The 21,745-nt window shown below is 42.8% G+C and overlaps 1 protein-coding gene across 7 annotated transcripts in view; it reads left to right on the forward strand.

The window, feature by feature from the left end:
- Positions 1 to 21,745, forward strand: part of Stambpl1 (STAM binding protein-like 1) — a 62,531-nt gene that overhangs the window by 13,361 nt on the left and 27,425 nt on the right. The window contains exons 4-5 of one of the 7 annotated variants that reach the window (XM_006231297.5): positions 3,848 to 3,969; positions 4,188 to 4,489. The gene's annotated coding sequence lies outside the window, so the exon portion shown is untranslated. Of the gene's footprint in view, positions 1 to 3,847; positions 3,970 to 4,108; positions 5,381 to 10,684; positions 10,919 to 21,745 lie in introns of those variants that run through there. The other 6 variants (XM_006231299.5, XM_039091054.2, XM_006231296.4 and 3 more) reach the window with 6 other exon arrangements.

Here is a 21,745-nt window from a genome sequence, read left to right on the forward strand (position 1 = left end):
AATCAGAGAGCAAGCCATGTTCTTGGCATGCAGGTTCTCTAACTAGAGTACAGATCTCTATGTTATAACCAAAGGCAAGAAGAGACCTTTTGGGTTTTGAGTACCAACACTCCCAGGCTGGTCCACATCTCAGGACAGATCATCTCTGATGTTGTGGGACAAGAAAAAAATCTGCATCTGGCTGTAGTGCATGTCCAGTGGGACTCATTTGTCATCCGTTGGGAAATACTCAAATACAGTGTTGCTCAACGAAGCAATTTACGGTGGATGCAATGCCTTGTTTCTGTTAAGTGCCAGCAACTGAGCAGAGGACAAGGGAGTCACATCCCTTAAATCACAGTTCCTTGTTCTTTCTTCCTTTATGCCTCCCTTCATTTCTTTTCTTCCTTCCTAAATAACTGTGACCCATCTCGTATGAACCAGGTACTGTGACAAGCATAATTTCAGCAGGCCCTGGATGCCAGTTACCCCTTACTCTTTACCTAATAAGTTCTCCTTCCTAAATAAAAGGAAGTCACCAGCCTTATAGAAAAATTGAAAATACGATTCAGTTTATAGAAAGCTGTCCCATGAATATCCAGGAGGTAATTTTGATCAAATCTCCTTGGGCTTTTCTGATTTTTTACACACTTAATGTTATGTTGATAGCAGTCTCGTGTCCTGTATCTTCATCAGTTTCAGTGTCCTTAAAAATCGCCATAAACATCGCGATTCTCACAGTTGGTTATAAATAGCTCACTGGATAAGTTCTACTTCTCATTTCAGAATCCCTCTGGAAACATTCCTTCTTAGAAATGGGAATGCAGGAGAGAAGAACATGTTCATTATATGGTTTGTTAACATACAGAAAAATCCCTATTCCATCCACGGCATCCAAAATGACACCAAGAGACAAGGGAGCCCATCGAATTCTATTCTAGCCAGAAATACAGAAATGGCTGTCTACAAATCAACAGTCCCTGATGACATTTTTTTTTACCAATTTTTTTAGTGTACACAGTAGCAGAGGTTTAATATCCTCATGCATATTAAACAGCTGCTTTAACAATGAGCTACACTCGCCCCAGCCCTCTTTTTATGGTTTACTTGAAGAAAGGATCTCATGAAGTTTCTCAGACTGACTTTGAACCCACTGTTCCCCAGCTTAGGCTTCAGGTAGAGGTCACCCAGTCCCAGATTCCTGAGTAGCTGGAGTTAGAGGTCTAGGGATTCTGCCCTCCCCCTCCCCATCTCTTTCTCCTCTTTTCCCCCCCTCATTTCCCCCTAGATTTGTGGATTTCGGTTCATCTTGAAATTGAATCTTTTAAAAATGAAAGGAAACTACACCATAGATTAAAACTTTAAATCTAAGGGTAAAAATTCTCAACTCTTGTAGTACATCTTCATCAAGAGCTTACGTTACCTCCAAACTGTGGCAAACGCTGAAACCGTTTCCACCTGGCTTAACTGGAAAGGCGTTGGGAAGGCCATCATAGTGTGCATCAAACGGTTATGGAAGCTGGCCAGTTGGCATCAGAATAGGTTTTACTACTCCAACAACCCATTTAGACATCACTGGCACTGCCTACATAGGACAGTATCATTGTCACCTCTGAAGTTACAGTCCCTAGACACAAAAGCCCCTCAACAGGTAACAGAACTATTTCTAAACTTCCTTAATAATAAAATCTAGTTCCATAGACAGATAGGAGCCTCTGAGTGGTTGAATTTAATCACAAGTAATATCCTGCCTGCCAGTGAGGATAGAACATATTGAGTCATTTTGACATTTACAAAAATATTTAATTCAATGATTATTTATTCATTTATTCATGAGTGTGTGTGTGTGTGTGTGTGTGTATACATGAGAAGACAGATTCCAGGAGTTAGTTCTTTCCCTCTAGCATGTGGGCGGGATAAAACTCAGGTTGTGAATGAAGCACAGCAGCAAGCGTCTTTGCCCTCTGAGCTATTTTGCCCCAAATGCTACTTTTGTTTTGAGACAGGGTTTTTCTGTGCTGACTGCATTGACCAAGAACTCTTAAATCTAGTCAGTTCTCCTACCTCAGTCTCCAATTAGCTGGAATTCCAGAAATGCACCACTCCGACTCTCCTCAGGTAGACTTTGTATGATAGGCAGTGAAATCTGTTATCAGTCACTCTTACAAATTGCACGTATATGGAATTAACAATGTGATTCTTTTTCACTAGTATCACTAGGACGTAGATTGCCTGGTACACCAGGAGGCATCTAGAGCATCAAGCTCGAATGTCTACCAAATCTGCAACTGTCACTGGATGTGTATACACACAGGAATGGTGGTCCTGGGACTGAGGAAACCTGAAGAATCTGAAGGATTCGCCTCTTACTCAGCTATAGTGGGTGGGCCACCCTAAAACTTTTTCCTGATAAAGGTTTAAAATCTGAATTTTGAAGTGTGAGGGATGTTGCGGAAGGTTACAACTCATCCTTGGCACCCTTGAAGCTCTGGGTTTAATCCCTCCAACAGCAAATGAATAGAATTTAAAGACGAGTATTTGGGGAATTTCCTGATTTGGTTACCTGTATAACTAAAATAAATGATTAAATAAAACAAACCTTGCCTCTTGAAAAAAATCAAGGCTGCAGACTGCCTTAGGCAATGGAAGCTCATTTTCACATCACAGCAGGGTGAGGGTGGAGTCATCTCAGAAAGGACCAAAGGTGAATTCAATAACTCAGAGGTGGCAGAGTCAGGGTGGAAAGTTTGGTTTCCAAGGAAAAAACAACCAAGACAATCAGTGGGCCTCACTCTGCCTGTGGTGTTTTCCTACACTTGAAGCTGGGCTCCCACCGCAGCTGAAGACCCCCAGTCTCATCAGTAGTAGCACTGTTCTTAAAATGTTGGCAGATGGGTACTGTCTCCTCCTTCAAAGAAGCAGCCTTTGAGGTTGTCTTAGAGTTTCGATCACTGTGATAAAGCAGCAAGACAAAAACCAACTTAGGGAGAAGGAAGTTATTTCACTTCCACCACAGGGTCAGGGCAGGAACTCAAGCAGGGTAGGAATCTGGAGGCATGCGACCTGATGTAGAGCACATGTGCACGCGCGCGTGTGCGTGCGTGCGTGCGTGCGTGCGTGTGTGTGTGTGTGTGTGTGTGTGTGTGTGTGTGTGTGTGTGTACTTACTGATTTGCTCCCCTTGACTTTCTCGGTCAGCTTTCTTATAGCACCTAGGATTACCTGTCCAGGGTGGCACCATCCACAATGGGCTGGTACCCTCCCACATCAATTAGTGATTAAGAAAATGGCTTGCCTAAGCCTCCCCTCCCTCCCTCCTTCCCTCCCACTTCCCCACCCCCATCCCCCCTTCTGAAGGCGTTTTCTCAAATCAAATCTCTTCTCAGATGGCTCGTTCTTGTGTCAAGTTCCGTAAACCTTGTCAGTACAGATGTCAAATCAGAATGGATTCTCCCGGCTATCCATGGATCTCCCGATACCTTCATCCTTTCTCTTCTTCCTCCATACTCTCTGACTTACACCCTGCCTTCTACTACTTTGCAGCTGAGTAAAACTCATGTAAACAATTTTACTTGTCTCTATCTTATTCGAGGAAAACATAGAAGATGCAGCTTTTATGCACGGGACTTTATAATATGGGTCATTGCACGTACTGTGTGTGTGGCTTAGATCCAGGGCCATATTAAGGACACTGCATATGATGGTGACACTATAGGTGAGGAGCTATCCGTTTGTATTTTCCTAGTTCAAGAAGGTGGGGAGAGGGAGAGTGTTTCGTAGCAGGAGTGCTTAGTCACAGTTAAATCTCAAAATGGGATTCCTACCCAAGCTGTAACCCTATATCTAATCCATTACATTGGCAAATCCAGCTTCATCGCCGCTCGTGTGCTCTGCTGTTTTGGAGTCGCCCAGCCATTTCCCCAGCTTCCAGGCGAAGTTGATGATTCACTGGGCTGTCCAGGTGGTCCAACCTAGGGCAGCGAGCATGCAGGTAGCTCGGGGGTTAAATCATAGGCAACCATTTCCATCTGGCCCTAGGCCATCAGCAGGGACCCGCCACCCCAGAGGTTTTTACTGCAGCACGTGGGAAGCCGTGGCTACAGAGGGGGCGGAGGCAGAGGCGGAGGCCGCACCCAGAGGCCCGAGAAAGGGGAGGGGGGCGGCCCATCCCTGTGACAATTTCATCCCCTACGTTGCTCTCCGCCACAGATTCAGAGGCCATTGGCCCCTGCGTCGGTTTGCTATCACGCCATCAAGAACAGCGAGCCCAAGGCACGGGAAGGCATCAGAGCTCGTCCGACCAAGAGCAAGATAACCCGAGAGGCCCGGACCAGACCAGCCTGCGAGTGCCTCCCAGCCTGGTGCCACCATCACCAAGCGCCGGTGCCTTGCGGAACAGCCACCGCCGCCCCGGCTGCAGAGGCCACACGGATGCCGGAGCCACGCGGCCCGCGCGGGGGCAGTCGCCGCAGTCGCCATCCCACACAAGCTCCGGACGCGCACGACTGCTGGTGAGTGGCCGCGCACGTGTGCCCGCTGGCCCTGAGGTGCGTGGAGATGACGGGTGGCTTCCTGTCTCCTTTCGGTCCCCGCCCCCAAGCGCCCCTCTCCCGCTCTAGGGTTAGCTTCTTCCCGCTGGGGAAGGCGGAGACTGTGGTTCCTGGTCTCTGGGCCCTCCGGGCCGTGACCTGGACCCGGCTGCGCGTGCTTTTCTGGTTCAGACTTGAGATGCATCCTTGCAGATGATGTCAGGATTCCGAGAGCCCACCTCACTGGTTTTGCGTGGGGCTCCACGTCGGCTGCCAGGAATGTCAAGGAGGAAGGGGCGAGAACTGGTAAAGCACCTTCATACTGGGGGACAGGGGATGGGGGGGACTTTCTAGATGTTGCATTGATGCCCTTTAGCCTCGTGAGACATATTCTCTTACTGGAATAACTTGAGTGTTCGCTGGAAGCCTCAAGGGAAATGCGCCAAAAAAATAAAAATAAAAAAAATAAAAAAATTCAATGCTATGAAACCATAATTTTCTCAGAACTCTTCGAAACAACTGCTGGCGGTCTAGAGTCTAAAGTGCTGTGGTTAATTGAAATGTAAAAGAAAAAAATGACAATGAAGCTGAAATTTAAGAGACTATCTGATTTAGAGGATTGGGGGAAAGACTCTAGGTTGGTGTGAGGGGGAGGGGCCGGTCTGCCTTCCCGAATGAGTGTTTTGTCGCTAGTAAGCCCTGGTGAGCACGCTGCTTTCCAGACACCCTGCTTGCCTCGAAAATTAAACGAAGTCTTGAGTTTCAAAAGTATTTCCAGAAATAAGGTTCATCTGAGCTCTGTCAAGGTCAATACAGACTCGTGAGAGCAGACAGAAATTAACTCTTGAGTTGTTTGACTTCCGGTTTCAATTTGTAAGTAGTGTTTGTTTCCTTTTCTTTTTTTTTTTTGTATTTCTGGAGGATGCTAATTTGAATTTTATAAATGTAATCTGTAACTAGACTCTGCTGGGATTTTTTTTTTTAGATCCACTGTAAATATGTGCTTATTTTAAACACGTTAATGTCTGAGGAGTAGGCTGATCCTGTTAGACCAGTGGTTCTCAACCTTCCCAATGCTTTAATACAGACCCTTTAATACCGTTCCTCATGTTGTTATGACTCTCCTCCAAACATAAAATTATTGTTGTTGCTACTTCATAATTGTGATTTTTGCTACTGTTGTGAATTGTAATGCAAATATCAGTGTTTTCCCGATGGTCTTAGGTGACTCCTGTGAAAAGGTCAAAAGGTCATTAGACCTGCAAAGGGGTCATGACCTCAGATTGAGAACCTCTGCATCAGAGCCCTTTTATTCCAAGGCAGGGGATGACGATATTGGTATCATCCAGGAAAATTAACCTGAAGTAAGTTGTCTGTTCCCTTCACCAATAGCGGAGTGGAAACCCACTACTGAGTACACCTCAGCCATAATACGTGCATCAGCTGTTTCTTGGGAATTTTAAGAAGAATTTCATTTTCTTGTTTCCTTAAGTAAAATATGCATCTATAAAGGCAGAGTCTAAGCCCTTTATCCATTTCTAAGGGTCGTGTGGCTTAGAGTAGTGAGGAGCCTGGTCTTCTGCTCAACCACAGCATATATGCTGAATGGTATCTTTGGGGTTGGTTGCTGATAGGTTGATAAAAAGTTAAAGAATTATTATTAATTGTTACTAATAGCAAACGCTTCCCACTTTCAGTTGGTTGAGACCCTTACTTTCAGGATTCTTCTCAGGTCTGCTTTTAAGAACAATAAGAATAAAAGACTGATCATCCTCAAATTAACGTTTTAACACACAAAGAAATCTGCCTGGTTGGTACATGGGTATCAGTATACTGCCCTTCCCCTCACTCCTCCTGTTCCCCTTCATCCCCACAGTTCCCTTTCTGCCTCAGGCCATGTGGACTCCCCTCCTGTCCCTCCTCCCCCTTCCTGTTAAATAGACAAATAGACTTCTTTCTCCCTCTCAGGTCCCCTTTTCACTTTCATATCCCCCCATCCCCTACCCACCCCTTACACACACACACACACACACACACACACACACACACACACAGGAATAAAGTGAACTCTGGAATCTGCGCACAAGAGAAAATATGCTGTTTGTCTTTCTGAGTCTGCCTCGTTTCATTTAACACAGAGACCCATTTTTTTTATCGTTGTAATTTCATGTTTGCAGCTGAATAAAAATAACACTATAGGTTCTCTACGTTTTCTTTATATAGTAACACACTCTAGAATGTTTATGCATGCATGGGCATCTAGGATCATAATTTTTACTCGAAATCAGGAGAGGAAATCACGTTGATGGCCTTGAGTCTATGTCAAGCGCTCTCTTAGCTGTTGTTTTAAAGTTGGGGACATTTTTTTCCATATTTACTTAGTGTGTGTGCCCATTAAGAGGACAACTTCGGGGACTGGTTTCCTCCTTCCACCATCCGGATCCCGTGTATTTGACACAGAACCTCAGGCTTGGTGTAAGTACTCTTACACAATGATGCATCTCTCAGGCTATGCCAGTTGGCTTTTGAATCAACCTATTGGGTGTCTGTGTGTTTCTGTTTAATCCAGTAATTTTTTTTCTTGACCTCCTTAAGGACTTATAAGTTACTTCTTTTGAAATGAGGAGAAATGACTCATTATTACTGCTGAAAATACCAGAGCCAGGTTTCCATCCCTTAGGGCTGAGAGGTTTCTGCCGCTCAATAAATACTTGTCAAATGAGTAACACATTCTAGAATGTTTTTTTGTCTTACCAACTTAACTTGCATAGACTCTTCTGACATTGATTTTCTTTTTTGGATGTAACTTTATATGAGCCCCTAAGCACAGCATCAACTCAAGGCAGGGTCAATATATTCAATGGGAAAGATCAGTTTCCACAATGAGAGGACCAATAACTATTGCTCTAAAATGGTGGTTCTCAACCTTCTTAATGCTGAGATCCTTTAACACAGTTCCTCGTGCTATAACCCTCAACCATAAAATTATTTCATTGTTACTTTATAACTATAATTTTGCTACTGTTATGAACTGTAACATAAACATCTGATATGCAGAATGTAGTGAACCCAGGTAAGGGTTGTTCAAAGGAGTCAAGACCCAAATGAGTCAAGACCGGAAGGTTTAAAACAACCTAAAACACCATATTGGTACCTGCTGACATCTCTCAGCTCCCTGGATGTATAAACTTTCCTATTGGAGTGTGTCCTGTTGAACTATGCCCTGGGGGGGAGGGGCTTATTCAGAAATCCTGAGCTGACATCACAGCTTTCCATTCTTGAATAATCTGGATGGAACTGCTTCTGGATGTGGCTTTTGTCAGAGATTATTTGTATTTCTAAGCAAATCCACTGAAAGGCTAGTGCAGTCCTGCTTCTCTTTAGACCAAGAGACTAGTTTAACATTTGACGAGCTGTTCCGTTTCCAAAGCACGCATCTTTTGGTTCACTTTCTAATTTTTAAATTAAGTCCATGTTATTTTTGATTATCGAAGCGCTTGGCTTAGAAGCATAATTCAGATGGGTGGCTCTTTCATAACCTGTATTTATGAAAATCAATCCTTTCGCCCCAACACCAGTGAGTTCTGTGATTCGGAGTTCTTATGATTCGTCTGAGGAACTCTTTTGGAATGTTAGAAGTTTATTTTCCTGTTGCTACAGTTCTGACTTTCCATTAGTAACCACTAGCAATTGTCTCCGGATGTAATTTCTCGATGGAAGTTAGAAAGCTATCAGAATTGACTAATAGAAAAACACTGTATCGTTTAACAATAATGCAAAAATTAGTTTCTATGCTCTTCCCTTTATGCGTTTCTCTGAAGAGGCTTCAAGATAAAAAGAGCCACACCCTGAAATAAATCTGTACAAATAAAATTGCTTCTCATAGTTTTGAAGTATCTATGTATGTATAGTTTTCACAGCTATTCCCTGCATCATGAAGTATGGCTTTTTTTCCTTACGTCAGTAGCCCTTTGGTATGCCTTATGTTATAAGCCAGGTGCTGGGATTTAATTTTACGGGTTAGACAATGGCAGGTTCCTTGACAGCAGTGAATGGCGGAGGTGTGTCTCCATTAAGTGCATTCTGGCAACTGCACAGGGTGGGTTAGAAAAAGGAGAGAGGATGAGGTAATCTGGTGTTTGGCAGCAATGACCTGGCCCGAGATCCTTGGGACACCAAGATAAAGACAACTTCAGATGTCAGGACTCCTTATGTGAAGAGGCATCAAGATAATCCACAGCGTGGCTCACTCCCATGGAGACACCACCGGTCCTCCACATTCTTTTCTACTGAGCCCTCTGCATCTTCAGAACCTTGTAAAGTTTTAACAGTAGATATTAGCTACTGGTCGTGATAGCTCAAGGCTGGCGCATTGGTCAGAAACATGAATTTATTTTGCTGTTTGCTAGTTGTGCCATTGGGTAAGTTGCTGACGTCTTTGAGGCTCAGCTTCCTCATCTTTCAAACTGGGTGTTTAATTTCTATCTCCTAAGAGTTGAATTGGAAGACACGAATAAGGAGGTGTGGAAATAAACAGCGTCTGATACAAATGAGGAGCCACGTGTGCTTGTTACTTTTAATGTTCGAAAAGCACCTAATGGTAGTAGGCACCTTTTTTGCATATTTAAAAATTGGCATACAAAGGAGCCAGGTATAGTGTTGAGTATGGTAAAGCTAGTTGGCGGCAGAGCTGGAGTCGAACCAAGAGCAGCTGCTTCCACACCTGCTTTCTTTCTGTGTGTGCGTTCCCTGTCCCGCCATCCTGCATATTGACTATAGAGATACTGACAAGTATGGTCTGGATGACCTTGGTCCTCAGGGAGCCTCATAGCTCCCAATTCAAACATAGACCTGGCACCTCCCACTTAGATTGGAACCCAGGTTATTAGACTTTTTGGAGGACAATTTTTCCTTGATGTTTTAGTATTTTGTAAATGTTGTCATAAGATCATTAACGGAAACTCCACAGAATCTACAAGAGTAACTCTAGCAAAGATTCCTAGTAACGGGGCACACCCAGCCTTGACTGGCCATCTTCTATAACCAAGCAAGGCCTCACGTGGAGGGACTGGAACACTAATCTAGCCACAAAACTTTTGGCCTACAGATCATCCTCCTGCAAAGTGTGCTGGGTTCAGAGCCCAAGTCATCCTCAGAGACCCTCATCTAGTAACTAATGGAAGCCTATGTAGAGGCCCACCTCGGAACATTAGGTGGAACTGACGGAGTCCTGTGGAGAAGGCAGGAGAAAGGCAGGATTGGAGAAACCAGAGGGGTTAGGGACACACCTCGGCCCACAGAATCAACTGATCAGGACTCATGGGATCTTGCAGAGACAAGGAAGCCTGGAGGGGTCCGACCTAGGTCCTCCACTTATATGTTATGGCTGGGTAGCTTTCTGTTCTTGTGGAAATCCCAGTGGGAGTGGGGTCTTTCCCTGACTCCTTGCCCTACTCATGTCTGTCCTCCCACTGGGTTGCCTTTTCCAGCCTTAACGTGATGGTATGTGCCTGGTCTTAGCTAGTTGTGCTGCGTTTGGTTGATGTTCCTGGGAGGCCTGCTCTTCGCTGGGGTTTAGGGGCAGTGGATCTGCGGAAAAGAGGAGGTGCTGGGGGGAAAACTGGGGTGAGGGGAGAGGAAACTGCAGTTGGGATATAATATATGAGAGAAGAATACAAACATTTTTTAAAGAGAATTATTCTAATACTCAGGCACACACACATAAATACATACATACATACATACATACATACATACATACATACATACATGTGCACATGCTGGCCTTGAGGCCATATATGGAGATCCGAAAATAACTTTTAGAAGTTGGTTTTTTTTTCCACCTTCTAGATTTTGGGGGCTACACATAAGTCAGGTAAATGTAGTACCAAGTACTTTTACCAAGTGAGGCCTCTCACTGGTTCTAATTTGTGTTTTTACATTTGCTTTAAAATGAGTTCCCTTTCACTTCTCTGCTCAGTGTCGTTGGCATACACGACACATCCACCTTCATACTCAGTGACCGTTTTCAGAAACGAGATGGGGAAGACACTCTTCTTCATAAGTGCAGCAGTCCGGGTCCAGTGTCATTGGCTGTCAGTATTCCGAGGACCTCTGTGACATCCTCACCTCCCAATGGTCCAGAGTCTCGGAAGCTTCCATTCTCTAAGCATAACACAGTGATGAACATATTTCCATTTTTTTATTCAGCTTGTGCAGAATGTTCTGAAGAAGACAGGGAGAGTAAACTCTAGCTGTTCTTTGGCTTCCTTAAGTAGCTTCATCTAGTTCTCAGATGGGGCGATGCCTGAGGTGCTGAGGAGTGAGTTGTCAGCGCCTTCTGATCTTCTCTACGTGGATCTTGTCCGCCTTCACTGACTTAAGCACCTTCACAACACTGCACCGAGCCTTGTAAGTTTTGTTCTTGTGCGTTACTTCGAGAAGTCTTAGCTAACACCCAGCCTTCAGTTTGTTTTTGTCTTAGTTCTGGGATTGGACTCAGGGACTCATGCATTAAGCACAAACTTGATCGCCTGAGTTCTACACTTCTAGTCTTGATGTTGTGTCTTACTAAAGCAGGCACGAGTTTTTTCCTGGTTTTGGATACAGTTTCTTGATAAACAATGGATTATAATCTTTTTTTTTTCTTTTTCTTTTTTTCTCTTTTTTGGAGCTGGGGACCGAACCCAGGGCCTTGAGCTTGCTAGGCAAGCGCTCTACCACTGAGCTAAATCCCCAACCCCTCAGATTATAATCTTGAAGGTATTTTAAATACCACCTCTATGCTTTGATTTAAATATTTCTTCATTGAACCAAACTTTCATTTCTTCTTAAAGAAACCCTTCAATGTCTTGAGTTTTAGCTTGACTACAGATGACAGAACTTGAGATTTGGTGAACCTTGGTGTTTTTGCCATAACTAATGCTTGGATGGCGTCTCAGTTGAGCCAGAGATTCCTATGAGAGGTGACTAAGTGAGCCACTACCCATCAGTCACTTGGATGACTTGACTTGGTGATTCATTGGGGAAATTTGGAAATAGAATGTCAGGATGACTTGTTTTGACCCTTTCTGGATCCATGTGTGCTGACTTCCTGTTTTGCATTTGCCTGTGTTCAAAAAGAAGCCCTGGTACAGGTCCCTTTTGGAACGCTACATCTCAAGCTCAAAGGGCTGAACAGTAATCAGCCAGGCCCATCTGATTAAAACCAGAAGGAAAACTACATTCAGTAATAAGATTGTGGTTGGATTGCTCTTATCAGTATACTGAGCCCATGGTTTCATTTCTCCTGGACAGGACATTATTCTGTGTCCTACCACTAGAGTCATATCCCTCAGCACCATTGCTGTGTATTTCTGTGAAACCTAAAGAACGCCTCCTTATTCAGGGGTTCCTGCATTGGTATAATGGTGGATTGGTTCTAGTTCTCCCCATCACCCGCCCTCCACTTTGTCCTCATAGGGTTGTTTTTAAATTGTCCCATAACATTTTTTTCTAGCAGTAACAGTAGCAAGCCAGGAGGTGGAACGGGATAGGGAAGGCCCGAAAGGGAGGTGCTTATGTGGGTGTTCCGGTCAGGAAAACTGCTCACTGGATTGATGCAAACCTCAAGTATGTAAATAAAATCAACTTGGAATCAGGTTGCCTGGGAGTCCTTAGAATGGAAAGGCACGTACCTTTCATGTTCGTGGTGTAATACCTGACTTTGGGAGGTTTATTGTTGTTCTGAGGTATGCTCAGAGCCCCTCAGAGTTAGCGAGAGTTCGTAGAGATAACGTCAAGTGTCCATCTGAATGCCCAGCATTCGGAGATAGGTTTGATCAAAGAAAGGCTGCAGAAGTAGTGAGTACCGTAAGCAGTCTAACAACACATGAGAGAGGAGAGGGCTAGACCAAGAGGGCCCTCAAGAGCTGGCCAAGGCGCTTGAATCTTCTGTGGTAGACACGACTGCACAATTTTGAACAGGGGACTGGCAAAATGTGCTGCAAATAAATATATTCCTCAGCATGAGCCACATAGTACTTCACCTAGAAACAGAGAAATCCGGTTGAGCAAAATATAGGCTCGTCACCATAGAGGCAAATGGGAGTGTAGGTAAGGACTTGGGGCTCTGTAGCACCATCTATAAAGATCTTGCAGAAGGATTCTCTCCATTTCTGTGTTCACAAATGCCCACAGCCAGGAAATTGCTCTTTCAGGCAATCGGACGTCGTGATGCGTGACATGTAACCCCTAACATCTCCCTGTTTGCTCACCTTGCGTGCAGAGAAAGTGACTAGCCAAGAAGTCAAGTCTTAAGCAACCCACTCCTTTAGGCTTAGAAAATATATAATTTTTTCAGCCATAAACTGATGCGTACTTAGAGGAAATAATGCAGAAAATGAACTGAAAGTCTCCTGGGAACCAATCCTTGGGAGAACATGTGAGAAAAATTCCATGGTGTGACAGATGTTTTCATACCCAGTGCCAAACAAGGTAAATACCTATGCACCTATCCTTCAAGCATGAGAGAGAGAAAGCCTCGATGTTTTCTAATACTTGATGTTCTCGCTGAATGCAGGAGCTTGGTCAGGTCCATGCTCCAGGATGCAAGCATTTAAGTCTTTTTAAAGGATCCATCTGTCAAATTCTCTTAAATGATTCTCTTCTGATGACACTTTTTATTTCAATTTTTTACTATGTTTAAAACATGCTGCTGCTGTGTAGAGGGTGTGTAGTATATATGTGTGTTTATTTAGGCAAGGGATATAAAACAAAAACAATTTTCAAATTAGAACCACTTATCAACAGGAGCGTATATTTTTCAGAATCATCACTACCCAGTCTGATCAGTTAGGTGAATTTTATCAGTCAAGTAAATAAAACTTCCTAGATTAAATTCAAGGTTTTGTTTTGGTTTGTATCTGTGGTGACAGAGCAAGCATTTCTTCTGAGCTGTGTACATATTTTCACATCATCACAAGCTGGGATAAAACCCTCTGGGCTGCCTTGGAGTTCTGAGAATGGAATGGTGTGGTACCTTTCATGTTCTTGTTAGAAACTGAGTTGGGGCACTTTTATTGTTGTCATGTTATGTTCAGAAACAAACCCTCAGGGTTAACAGGAGTTTGTCAAATATCTTCCTGGCTAAACACTTAACTACTGACCTATATAGCCCTGTGTTGAAATTCAGATTTATTTATTTTTTGATTACGAGTGAGCTTAAACACTTTCCACATCACACACAGCTGTAAACACCTAAAACGTGGTCTTGTCACAGTGCTCATCTGCATCCAAGGCTGTCTCTTTACTATTGATTTGCAAATGTTTCATCTGACATAGTAGGTAAAGGATCTCACAGGGGCTACAACTGATACAAACACTGTTTGACTTCGGTAAAAACATCACTTGCTGACTTCAGAGATGCTATTTAAATACTTTAAAAATACTTCATCTTAGCACAAACTGAAGCCAGACAAGAAATGCCAGCCTGGTGGGGTGTTAGTGGGTATGACGTCCCCAGCACTAACTGAAGAGCTATTGGCATTTGACAGGTTCTGGGAGAAGGAGAATCAGCTTTCTTAAATGATGGGAGTTGGCCTAATATGTCACTCACACTCAGGGCAGGCCTCTCCCCTAAGAGTAGTAAGTAGGGTAACACAAACTGGGCTCAATGGGTGTGGGGTTGTGATTTAAAGTTGGGTGGGGAAAGTGACAAGGTGGTTATGGTAGGACTTTCAGTGGTGAATCTGATTAAACATATTAGATGAAATTCTCAAAGGATTAAGACAAACACTACTCTGTGTGTGTGTTTGTGTGTGTATGTGTGTGTGTGTGAGAATTTATATACAAATAAAACATTTCTTTTAAAAATAATTGCAGGTTGCCAAGCGATTGTAGAAATAGAATATAAGATGTCTTCACTTCTTTCACGCTGACTCTCTAAATATTAACCATCACAGAAGTTACGGTGCTGCTCTCTGATCTTTGACTTGTTTCAAATTTTACCCAAGTCCTTCCTCTGGTAGAGGATCCCGTCCAAGACCACACACCATCGTTAGCTGTCTTTCCTCCTCACGGTCTTCATATCTTGAATTATTCCTCAGTTTTTCCAGCTTTCATGATCTTTAAGTTTTTTTAAGAGCATTTGTGAGAGTTTTGGTTTGCTTTGGGTTAGGTTTTTGGTTTGGTTTGGTTTGTGATTTTGCTTGTTTTGTTTAGACAAGCCCTCGATTCTGGCTTACTTAGTGTTTGTTCATTTCCGTGGAATCGAGCGTGTAAACTGGTGGTGATCAAAGCATCCCGCCTAAAGAAGAGATGCTGAAGCAATCACTGGGAGGATGGGCAGGAAGGAGAAGTGTAGACTGGTGGTGGTGGGGGTACATGTACATTGACATTGCATGGTGCATGTTGGTGTAACTGAAGATGCTTGTATGTGGAGCAAGGGTGTGAACGAAGGCTAGTGATGCTCTCCTGGCTAGAGTGAGCTTCGCAGCACTACCCACAGCTGTTCACTTACCCCTTCTCATCCACGACATTGAGTCCTCTGGTTTCAGCTACCTGTAACCGAGGAAAGAAAAGCTGAGTAAAATACAATATTCCGAGAGAGCAATTTCACAGGCACAAATCTCTCTTCAATTTTTTTTACAACTCATCATTTGAGAATTTCATACAATGTTGGATATATTCACCCCTCCCCGATTCCTCCCAAAGGCACACTACCTTACTCTACCCTACCAATTTTGCGTCCTCATTAAATCTTTTATATATTGTAATAATTGTTCTATTTTGTCATTAGTTATTATAAATCATTTATGTGTCTAACTTATAACATGCTAAGGGAGGGGAGAATATTTGTAAAATGTTGTGCCACTATGATTTTAGGTTCCAAGGGGCCGTCATAGACTTTATAAGTAAAATATTACATTTATAACTTTGATATTAATAATGATGATTGATTAAAGAGCTTTAAGCAAAGAAATGGCAAAGTCAAAGCCAGGCGTTAAGAGGCCACAATATATGTCATATAATAGAGTTAATCAGGGTGAAATGAGGTAGGAGCACATAAGTCTAGTATGAAATCTCTTCCAGCAATAAGGACAGATAAAGTGGCAGGTATTAAGGGGCCTCTTGATAAGATAGAAGATGTAGGCTTGAGAGACAATTCGAAGGGCAAATCAAATCCACAGATGTAGTTGGTAGGTGGGATGTGGGGTTGGGAGTTGGGGTTGTGTGCTGTGTGATTGGTTGGATATTGGTAAGGAGCACATTTCCAATTTCCACCTCTGCTGGCACTTACGACATCTTTAGTTATGTGTCTGCATCCCATTGTATCTGCGTTGAGTCCGAGTTCTATGAGTATCCTTCAGATTGTCCCCCAAAACTACATTTCTCATTTCACTTATTGTCTTTCACACAGACCTGGGCTACTTCCTTCCACAGTGATATACTTGTCTCCTGTCTGGGCCACCACATCTTATTTTCTTCTGACTTTAATCCATCACAGCCAGATAATTTCAAGCTTGTAAAAAATGTATTAAATGCCTTATTTGGACAGATCAACTTATTACCAAGATTAAGAATTAAACGAAAAGCTAAATATATCTCAGGAGACTCATTGGTCAGTTCCCAATTATAATTTGAGGCAAGGAAAAGGATATTTTGCCTAGGGAAATAAAATACAACCTGTATTTTATGCCTTATATTACTCTAATCTAGATGTGGCCAAGAGCTCTTTGTCCAATAGTATCTAATATAAAGGTGTCAGATTCTTAAACAAGGGGCAGACAGTTTTAGGTTATCTTATAGTTGGTGAATTTGAAGACCTACCATCGTCAGCTTTGCTTTCATGACTGAATTACCCAAGACAGACAAAAGGAGTTGACTCATTACCCTGGAGTCAGTGACAAGACAGAGCCTCAAGATAGGGAGGGAAACAGTGGAGAATAGCTGCTCACTTCTTAAGAGGCCAGGGAAAAGAAAGAGGGTACCTGGGAAAGAGGAGGGCTGAGAGAAAGAGTAGAGAGATACAGAGATATGACTCGTGTGGGTGTGGGATCCATTGTTGCCTTCAAGGGGTAGACATACAGACTTTATTTCTTTTCACCAGGCTGCACATTTTAGAGATCCCCAAGATCTTAGAAGTGCTATCATCTATCTGGGAAGGAAGCCTTAACAAGGGAGACTTTGGCTACCATTGGACACCTGGTATTTCTAATGAATGTACCAGTTATCTAATGCTGGCAGCTGAGAGAAAGACTTGGTGCTAAAATGCTTGCCTAGCAGATGGGAAATCCTGTGCTCATCCTCAGTATCTCTCTCTCCCACTGTAGCTAGATCATTAGACACTTTAACATTTTTAAACTTTATATAAAAACAAAACAACTTTCATCCAAGACGTTTGCAAAGAATGGTGTCAACAGAAAAATCACCCCTTTCAAACACTGCGATAATTGTTTCAGACAAAAATTGTATTTAGCTGCTAAAATTAGCCAGTAGCAGAATGTGTGCATACTCTTAAAACAACTGCTTACAAAATACTTTCTAATTTCATTACAAAAAAAAGTTTCCTCATATGGGCAGCAAAGCTTAAATTATCAAAGTTCACTTCTCTGATAATCAGACAAGCCAATGCCGTATTTCTGGATGCAACAAACCAATGCCGTATTTCTGGATGTAGCAAGGATAGACCATTACTTCTGCAGAATTCTTGCTTTAAATCCTAAACTCTAATCGATCCTTAGTGTCAGCATTGTTGGAAGTGCTACGATCTTTTATTATACAGGTGTTTATCACCTTTACTGTTCTACCATAACCCTGGCCCCGAGCATATCATAAGGCAGAAAGTTCCCATAGGTCTGCGGTTTTGTTCCCCGTTGTCTCATCCCTTTCTCGTTCGCACTCAGGGCTTAAGGAGTAATGACAAATAAGTAAAAGGAGAAATAAGTGTATTGGGGAGAGCAGATAGCATCTGTAGGAAAGGTAGATTAATCCTTGGCTGATAGTGACAGTTGGATGCCTTCAAAGAAATGAAGGGATACAGTTGTGGCTCAAGGTAAATGGCGGCCATGAAAGACCACTGTATTCCGCAGGATAAGGATACATCAAGGGCAAAGATGGGAAGTCCATTACTGAGATACAGATGGTTGGGCTGAGGAAGAGGAGAGATACCTCTTACTTCATAGAAACGTAAACAAATGTCAGCTGAGTGAAGGCTAGGCATTTTAAAAAGTTATCCATTACCATGTATAAGAGGAATTTTACTTGATGCAGTGTCTCAAATTTTGATGTAAATTAACATATCTTGGACTGCTGGCTTAGAAGAGGGAGAAATCGAGGGAGATGCCAAGGGCATCTTTCCCAGAAATTCCAACTCATTTGGGGCCTAAGAATTTATTGCTGCCAGCATCTCCCTCTTCATTCATGCTGCTGTGGTCCAGGTGAACTATACTCAGAAGAAACATTACATCATCATTGAAAAGATGCTCCTGACAGGGAGGGAAAGAGGACAGGACTAGGAAATGGTCATTTTTAAGCACTCCATTGGCATAAAGACCTCTTAAAGAGTGGTGTATTACGAGAGAGCCCCATGAAAGGGTGTGTGGGTAACCCTGTGTTCACCCCGAGCCCTGACACCCTAGCCATTTATGGCTTTTGTCCACTGCACTGAAGAACTCATCTATTGTAACACCAAATGTAAATGCAATTGCTCGCCGCAGGAGCACGCTGGACAGTGCAAAGCTCTGAGGCTGGAAAACCTTAGGAAATCTGTGGACAGATAATTCAGGATGTCTGGCTTTTGTTCGCTCGCTCGCTTGCTTGCTTTCAAATAGTAATGTCAGACTGACATCATTTGTTGGAGAACTCTCCTTAGGAAATTTGTGAAAGTTAAATGTAGTTATTCAGGACTAAGAACTGATCCTATAACTGATCCTGACTAAAAGCTTCAGTCAACTTGGCAAGCAAAAAAATGATGTCATTTAAAAATGGGTCTGGGGACTGGAGGGATGGCTCAGTGGTTAGGAGCACTGAGTGCTCTCCCAGAGGTCCTGAGTTCAATTCCCAGCAACCACATGGTGGCTCACAACCATCTGTAATGAGATCTGATGCCCTCTTCTGGTGTGTCTGAAGACAGTTATGGTGTACTCATATAAATAAAATAAATAAATCTTTAAAAATAGCTTTAAAAATGGGTCTGTTGAACTAAGTACCTTTGAAAATTATTTGTAAAAAGCAATTTGGGATAAAGGGAATCAATCATATTACAATATATGGTAAAATTAGTGACTTTTATTTGAAGCTAATAATTTCTGGAATTTTTTTTTAAAAGACTCACCAGCAGGAAAGCAAAATTATCATCCTGAAATTATAATTAGAAAAATGCATTTGAAATCTAAATATCTTCCTGATTCCTTAAATTTATTTACTAAAAATTTTTATATTGCTTATTAATTGACTTATATATTCAAAAAGCTCAGAATCCCACCTATTCAAGATACCAATGTTGCTTTCCTGCTAGTAAATCTGTTTATAAGTTTATGGAATGTCTGTTGAATACCCCAACATTTGGAATTTTATCTTAAAAGGTGGTGGATGCTTTATCTTGCTCTTGCTACTCCTCTCTTACTCTCCTCCCTCTCTGTCCCTTCCCTCCCCATTCCCCTCCTCCTCCTCCTCTTCTTCCTCTTCCTCCTCTTCCTCCTCCTCCTCCTCCTCCTCTTCCTCCTCCTTCTTCTTCCCACCCCTTCTCTCTCTCCACCTTTCTCTGTCTCTACTCTCTCAACTCCCCTTCCCATACCCTGAATAAACTCTATTCTGTACTTTAAAAAGGTACTGGGTACTTTGAATTGAGCCATGTCCTAATAGAATAATTGTGCATTTAGGTAGCCAGGCACAGACACTGAATCATTCTGCCTAAGGGAAAAAAATGTGAATGAGTGTCCTTTTTATGTCTCAGACACAGAGATTATGAATCGTATATTTGTGATGCTAGACTGAAGTCCCATTTCTACAGTCAATTCCGTCATTCTCGCCTGATATCCATGGCTCTGACCCTCCCAGGATTTCACTGTTAACTTTCAAAGGATAATGAATGGCTGGTATCATTGCAGGACCATGACCGAACCCTAGGCTCCTCCTTTTGCTTCCTTTCTCCATCACTGCTCCATTTTATTGCCGCTTCTAGAAGTGTTTGTTTTCCCATACATAGAATGGAGGGAAGGCTAGGGAGTGCTGGGCTGTATGTTTGTCAAGTATTACCTCACACTAAGACAACTTGGACTTTGAACTCAAATGTTCTGACTATGGGTTACAAGTCTAGGGTGGAAGCATGTGTCTGTTATCTGAGCAGGCTATCTTCACCGCAGCCTGAGGTCAAGAGCATTGATGTAGGATTCCAGTAGAGAAAGAAGGTCTATATTAACAGTACCTATGTCTGTATAAAGGGCACCTACGACCACCATGGCAGCTGACTTGCTGTTGTTTGATGCGTTAAAGGAGACAAACAGTACTTCATTAGCACCTCCCCTGTAAACTCAGCTTGGCTTTTAGCCAGGAAACAATAGCGTACAACCCCTACAGGGGTCACGTATCAGATAACCTGCATATTATACGGTTACATTACAAATCATCACGGTAGTGAAATTACAGTTATGAAGTATCAGCAAAAATTATTTTGTGCTTGGAGTCACCACAACATGAGGAATTATATTAAAGTGTTGCAGCATTAGGAAGGTTGAGAACCACCACAACAGTGGGAAAGAAAGAAGAGAGAGCACACTGCGTGTTACAAACAAACGGAATTCATGGGCACATTCAGAATAGTCCTGTAGCTCAATTCACAGATGAGTGCTTGTTGTACATACCCACGCTACATTTTTAATTATTTCATGTATGGAATAGGGAGGGACTGAAGTTTGTGAGACATTGGAAGGTTTCATAAACCCATGACAGGTTAAAAGAGTCAAGTAGTTAAAAAGAAGCCTTGCTTCTATCAGACACTTAGAGGTGAAAATGAGATATCAACAAATGGTTAATGCTTGTGTTTTACATCGGGAAGAAGTAATACACATCAAAACTGTTTAATTCAGAAATACTAAATCTTACAAACTTACTGTCATCTTCTTCACCACCACCACCACCACCACCATCATCATCATCACCACCACCACCATCATCATCATCATCATCATCATCATCAGTAGCAGCAGCAGCATTGCATCAACTCAGTAGTTAGGCACACTTGCTGCTCTTGCAGAGGCCCTGGCTTTGGTTTGTGTTTCTAACTGTCTATAACTCCGGTTCCAGATGATCTGACGTGCTCTACTGGCCGTGCATGTGGTGCATGCGCACACGTGCAGACAAAACACTCATACACACTGACATATGTAGATCTAGCAAAGTCTCCCCCACGGCGGCCTGAAGTGCCTTCAGTCTTGATGGCTGGTCACCTTCATCAGCACGGTTAGCAGGTAGCGGGGGAAATAAACCCTCAACAGACGCTGCTTTTCATGTTCCTGGTCCTTCCTGTGCATTCTTTTATTTCCCCAGAGATTCCTTTTAACTTTGGGAAATGTGTTCTTCAGCAATACTCTTGGAATTTCTAAGTCTTAGCAACTTCAAGGGATTTTAACATTCAATTAGTAATTTGGCAAATTTGAGTTGTGCCTGTCTTTATTTTACCCATATTTTGGCATACATAAGATGTCGTCTGGGCCATGGCCCCTTTTCTCTTAAGAAAATAGATACGTATTTTAAATAACCAGAATATTCTGTTCTTAGAATCTTTTAAAATGAAGGGAGAGGCTGCTCCTGGCTGGCATCCCCTCCTAAATGTCTGCAGCTTTAACAGTATGGCTCAGAGGTCCTGCTTTGTGAGTCTGTCTCAGAAGGCGTGGGAGTGGCCCTCTCCCTTTATCTAAAGCAGATAAGATCATCGCAGCTCAAGGCCCAGGATACAATAATTTCCTTTCTGAGCCTCCAGTTAAAGTAAGCTGCACCTGTTCTCCTGGAAAATGAACTCTAACCCAGTGGGGACAAGAAAGGCTGTTGGTTTGGCCAATAAGAACTGAGACGTGCAGATGGCAAGAGCTGGGCTGTTCTCTCACCTGACAGCACTTCACCTGCTTATCCAGGTCACGGTGGCACTCAGGAGAAAAGGACACGACTGGGAGAGATGTCCCCAGCTCGTTCATGAGTGTGAAGTCTGTACGGAGAGTGCTCACTGTCTGGTAGATTCTTTTCTGTACTCTGGAAAACACT

This window comes from Rattus norvegicus, chromosome 1, assembly GCF_036323735.1.
Source record: "Rattus norvegicus strain BN/NHsdMcwi chromosome 1, GRCr8, whole genome shotgun sequence".
NCBI classification, from domain to species: domain Eukaryota; kingdom Metazoa; phylum Chordata; class Mammalia; order Rodentia; family Muridae; genus Rattus; species Rattus norvegicus.